This window comes from Bubalus kerabau, chromosome 15, assembly GCF_029407905.1.
Source record: "Bubalus kerabau isolate K-KA32 ecotype Philippines breed swamp buffalo chromosome 15, PCC_UOA_SB_1v2, whole genome shotgun sequence".
Lineage (NCBI taxonomy): Eukaryota > Metazoa > Chordata > Mammalia > Artiodactyla > Bovidae > Bubalus > Bubalus kerabau.
In genome coordinates this window covers 56,401,179-56,407,349 of record NC_073638.1, presented here as the reverse complement: position 1 = coordinate 56,407,349, position 6,171 = coordinate 56,401,179, and positions in this window count along the sequence as shown.

The following is a 6,171-nucleotide window of genomic DNA, read 5'->3' as shown; positions in this document are numbered from 1 at the left end:
GCCATTAAATCATCCTGTTTATTTATAGTCCTTGTTTCAATTGAAAATTATCTTGTGTTTATTATCTGTCTCCCCTCCCTAGAATGTAAGCTCCAGGAAGGCAGGGGCTTGGTCTGTCTTTTTGGTACTGTGTTCTCAGCATTTAGAACAGTGGCTGGCATACAAGAGGCTCTCAATAAACATATATTATCTAGATGAATTGCTTCCTTCCATTCTTCAGGTCTGAAATCTTTCCTGTCTCTCTAGCTGAGTGAGGTATTTCTGCTGTATGTTCTAAGAGGAACCCAGACCTCTCTCATTGTGACTAAAAATTACTGTAATTACTTATATCTTAACCCTTGCTGGACTGAAACTCAGTGAAAGCAGAAACCACGTCTTTCTTGTTCACAGTTTCTAGACACAGTCCCTAGTGCCTAGCATGGTGCCTGGGATATAACTGAAAGTGAGAGTTGACTTGATGGATTTGGTAATCATATTATCCTACCAAAGAGTTTGGGAGAAGATTTAGTGATGAGTGTATTGAAACTAAGCAAAAGAAAATAACAGGACAATTATTAACTCTAGGAAAAAGTCCAAGGAAAAATCTTAACAAAAATGGAAATGCAATCACAAAGTCCTATGAGGCTTGACTATGAATAACATTTACATAGTCAAAATCAGGGTCAACAGGACTGTATTAATTATATTAGACTTCATAAGTTGTTAACATTTTGACATTTTTCTACAGTGGTTAGTAAACAGTAGCTACCCCAGGCTCCCTGAGTACCCCACTGCCACTGTTCCAGCTGCCCTCACTGCCCGCCCCTCACCCCCCTCCCCCCAACATCTTAGAACTCCTTGAACCTTCCCAGGGTTCACGATTGCAGAGACAACAGCTAGCACAGCTGGAAAGACCAGCATGTGTTTGGATCAGTCACTGCCTGTGTAAGTAGGCAGTCTCCAGCCCCTCCTGGGCACTGCCTTTGGCATCCCCAGAACGCTTAACTCAGCCTTGCTTGCTACACTTACATGGCCCAAGAGGTTCTGCATAGGAACACCAGGCTGTCAGCCCGTGCTCAGCCTGCCCCTCCTCCTACACTGCAACCCCCTTTCCTAATTGTTCTGCCTTCCCCCAGCAGGCTCAAACCTCACCCCCCTAGAGACAATGGTTCTAGAGATAATGCTGGCATCTCAGAAGGCAAATATTTTTAATGGTACTCCTGGTCATAATATGTAACAAAAAATTGTGATATAATTATATTGGAAGATGGGGCAGGGAAGTGGTGTTACAGAAATCTTCCATTGTTTAAAATCAATATACAGTGCACTTAAAAATCGAGAAACAAAAGGATAGTTGTATTATTTGGAAAACAGAAGTAAATCCCAAAAGAAACAGCTGGAAGAGTTGAAATTGTCTAGTTATCTCCGAGGAGATGGGCTTAGTATGGGGAGAGATGGGAAGTGTCTCCCATCTTAGTCTCTCCCAAAATAATCTACATTTTTTATTATAAGCTTTAGAGAACATTTGACTTTTGAACTGTGTACACATTCTTTTTCTTTTCTTTTAGGAAACTATTCCAGGAATCCTGATGAGAGGTGATGGTCAATGGTGATGGCAAGGAGAGAGAGAAATGGATCCAAAATTGTAATTAGGATTTGAATTAGCATAACTTGGTAATTGCCTCGTGCAGGGAATGAGGGAGGAGGAGAGAGCAGAATCACACAGATTTGGGGGTGTAAATTGGGGTTAGAGTAGGACTGCTGCTTTTTTCCTTTTTTTTTTTAACATGGAGATGCAGTGCTTTTATTTATTTATTTTATTTGGCTGCACCAGGTCTTAGCTGTGGCATGTAGGGCCTAGTTCCCTGACCAGGAACCAAACCTGGGCCCCCTGCAATGGAAGCACTGAATCTAACCACTGGACCACCAGGGAAGTCACAAGGATGACTGTTCTTGGAAAGCATTTGGATGCCAAGGATCCCTCCCATCACCACATGCAGCAAGAGTAACTAACTCTACTGAGGAGGAGGATTGGAACTAGTTCACAGGGAAGGGACATTTGAGCTGGGTCTTGAAGATAGCATAGAAGTTCTCAGTTTCACAGAGGATGAGATCTGTGGTGAGTGGATATGTTAAGATAAAAGATATTCCAGGCAAGGGTGATGGGGAGTAATAGGAAGTACAAAGGCACAAAAGTATTGGAGCATTATTTTGGAGGGAAAATATTGAGTTGTCCTGTGCAATTGCAGTGTGGGAGGCATCTTAGGGAAGAAAATGGTGGAAAATAAAGCAGGAATGAGAGTTTGTGGCCAGAACCCAAGAGCCTGTAATGTAGTCCCAGTGGTCCTATCTCTTGAGTTGGTGGCAAAATAATAGATACAAGTCTTCTGAAAAACAACTTGAAGGGACTTCCCTGGTGGTCCAGTGGCTAAGAGCCCGAGCTCCAAATGCAGGGAGCCCCAGTTTGATCCCTGGTCAGGGAACTAGATTCTACTCGTTGCTAAGTTTGCATGCTGTAACCAAAAGATCCCGAATACCTCAGGTAAAGATCCCACAGGTTGTAACTAAAGATCCCACATGCCACAATGAAGATCAAAGATCCTGTGTGCCACAACTAACACTCGGCATAGTCAAATAAATAAGTGAAAATTAAAATATTTTTAAAACTTGGAAATATACATGAGACGTTGTTAAAATGAGTCTAACATCTGTTCTGGTGATCCTGTTCCTGGGGGTTGTTCTTTTTTTTGGGGGGGGGGGTTGTTCTTAAGGAATACTTTTTTTAAGGATGGAATGAGCAATATATATGAAGATATGTATTGCATCATTATTGGAAACCGCGAAAAACTGGAAAACAGGCAACATTTCCATCAGAGGAGAATACCTAAGTAAAAGATGATGCATTCATCCAGTGAATAATAAATATACAGGCTGGAGTGCTTGTCGAAATTAAGGTGGACTCATCCAGGAGGCTTTCTGGGCTCAGTGGAGGTGAGAAGGTCCAAAGTGGGCAGGAGTCTTAAGAATGGCAGAGCAGAGTAGACCCTGTGTCAGTCCCAGCAAGGGCAGAGGCAGGGGGGCACCATTATGGGGCATTTGCCTTTTGGTATTTTATTTAATCCTCACAGCGGTAGCAATCCTATGAGGGTGGTACGAACTGCATCCCCACAATACAGACAAGGACCTGAGGTTCAAAGGAATGGAGTGATCTACCCAGGGCTATCCAGCTTCGAAGTAGATTCCAGCCCAAGTCTATGCAATGGCTGAGCAGCCAGTGCTTTCCTATGCACCATGATGTCAAGAGTCAATGACCACTATATTATCTATGGGGCATCCCTTTTACATGATGCTGGCAATCTTTCTTTAGTCTTGAGTGAGCAAACAAGGTCAAGACTGTGTGGACACCAGAGATTGACAGTAAGTAGCAAAACAGAAAAAGTTGTACGATACGATGTTGAGCAATAAGGGTATATAATTGTATCAGTGATCAAAGCTGCTACCCCAGGGGCTTCCTGGCTGTCCAGGGGTTAAGAATTCACCTTCCAATGCAGATAATATGGATTTGATCCCTGTTTGGGGAACGAAGATTCCACATGTAGGGCAACTAAGTCCACAAACTTCACCTACTGAGCCCGCATGCTCTGGAGACTGCAGAGAAGCCTGCACAGTAATGAAGAGCCCATGTGCCTCCACTAAGACCTGATGCAGCCAAATAAATAAATATTAAAAAATAATAAAGTACATGAGGTGAAAGTCTTTGTATTTTATCTGATTTATTGGCTACTCTGGATCTTCGTTGCTGCACGCAGGCTTTCTCTAATTGCGGTGCTTGGGCTTCTCTTTGCAGTGGCATTGCAGGGGGATCTAGGGCTCGCAGGTTTCAGTAGCTATGGCACACAGACTTAGTTGCCCTGCAGCGTGTGGGATCGAACCAGGGATTGAACCTGTGTCCCCTGCATTGGCAGGGAGATTCTTAACCACTCAACCACCAAGGAAGTCTGAGCTGAAGGTCTTACATTAAAAAAAAAAAAGCTGCCTCCCCCCAAATTGTGCTCACAGTGAATAGCAGGAAGGGGCAAGAAGAAATGGAAACAGATGATGAGTGAGTGAATGCTCTCTTTCCTCTTTCTCCTATTTTTGAGGTTTCTGTTTTTATCACTATTTTATTTGCACAATAAAAAACCAATTTACAATGAAAAATGGAAACAGGGAGAAAATATGAAACCCTGGGATGTCCTGTGGCTATGCCTTGAGACCAGCAGCAGCTCCTGGCCTTCCAAAGCCATCTGGATGGCAGCACACTTGAAGAAGTTGGTTTCTTCTGGACAAAGGAGGAAAGGAGAGAAATGTACTGCATGACCCAAGCCAGGAGGCCTCAGGTCCTCACTGTCGTGCTTCATATGTTTGTGTCACGGCTGCATCAGTGAACCTCTCACCTGGACCGAGGAGGCATCGCTGTAACCAGGGATTCCCAGACCAGGCCACTTTGTATCTGATGGTTGTCGCTGTTCCCCATTCATTTTTATTGTTGGCTATCCTGGCTTGGATTTGGGCTTGCTGGAGGAAAAGCCAGTATAGAATTCTCTCTGATTGAGGGACAGAGGCCAAGGCGACCTCAGCCAGCAAAGAGAATAGTGAAATAGAAATATCCATGCCTTGGTTTCAGAGCTAGGGTCCAGCAAGTCTTCTTTTGTTCGGGCTTACCCTCCTTTGTTGTTATTTATTCACTAAGTTGTGTCTGACTCTTTGCGACCCCAAAGGACCATAGCCCACCAGGCTCCTCTGTCCAGTGGGATTTCCCAGGCAAGAATACTGAAGTGGGTTGCCATTTCCTTCTCCAGGGGATCTTCCTGACCTAGGGATTAAACCTGTATCTCCTGCATTGGCAGGTGGATTCTTTACCACTAAGCCACCTGGGAAGCCCTTACACTCCCTATCTTACTCAGTTTTACTCTGTCCTCTAGATTGCCATTCCTTTCAGGATTCCATGCACTGGCCATGCTATTCCTTCAGTTTAGAGTACCCTTTATGGTGTTTCCTGACAGAGCCAAAACCCACCCATTCTTTAATAGCACTTCCTTGATAAAGCTTTTCCCCATCTCCTTTTCAGAAATAAATCATTCCCTTCTCTGACTCCCACAGCACTTGATTTGTATCTTTCCTATGGCAATTGTATTTTTCTGCAGTATGTCATAGTTATTTATGTCCATGTCTGTTTCTCCCACTAAATGGTGAGTTTCTCAAGGTGGCCAAAGAGCCTGTCTTATCCAACTCTGATTCCCCACACATCCTGGCCAATGTCTGGCATATGGTAGGTGCTCAATCAAAGTGTGGAATGACATTAAATTAAAACAGCTGAGTTCTTCCTCTTTTTGTGTCATGGACTCTCTGGGAAAGCTGTTGAAATTGTAGGCAGATGACCAGTTGGTTTTATATCTGTTTCTTTCCTGTGTATTTTGAAAGGGGCAGGAAGAGGAAGAGAGTTAAAGCTATCTGTGGATCCATATTGCAGAGATTTCAGCCAGGGGTCCTTGGAGAGGGTAGTAATATGAATAATAACTAACATGTGCATGGACTCTGACACTTTCACACCCATTAACTCTGCTGGGTCTCACAAGGACTGTAGGATGTAGGCTGGGTAGGCAATATTTGGCTTGTCCCAATGTACAGCTGAGGAGCCAAAGGCTCAGAAAAATGATTTGCTCAAGATTACATCAACTCAAAGGAGAGCTGAGACTCCAAGCCAGACCTGTTGATTTCAAATCACACATTCATGCGGTTGCAGAGGTGACAAGAACACAGACTCTCTTACTTTTGATAAATGTTTGTGGAATGAAAGAAGAATACCCACAGTTTAACCCTTGAGAAGGTTTACCTACATCAGATTCCAGTTGTTATCCTCATGCATGTTTATTTTCTCACCTAGGGGTTCAGTTCCTCAAAGATAGAATTTATGCCTGTTCCTTTATTTCTCTTCCCACAGCTCAGGCCTTTGGCAGGCCCCTCACTTTTGCTGGGTCTTGGTTTCCATGTTTGTAAAATGAAGAGGCTGAGCTAGAAGTTTAAATCAGGTCACATTCCCACTAGCACCCAGCACAGAGCCTGATCCACAATTTCCATCACCCTCCTCGTGGACGACTCTCAGCTCCAACGCTAGAGGCCTCCCGGACTCCAGCTGACATGATGGAGTGT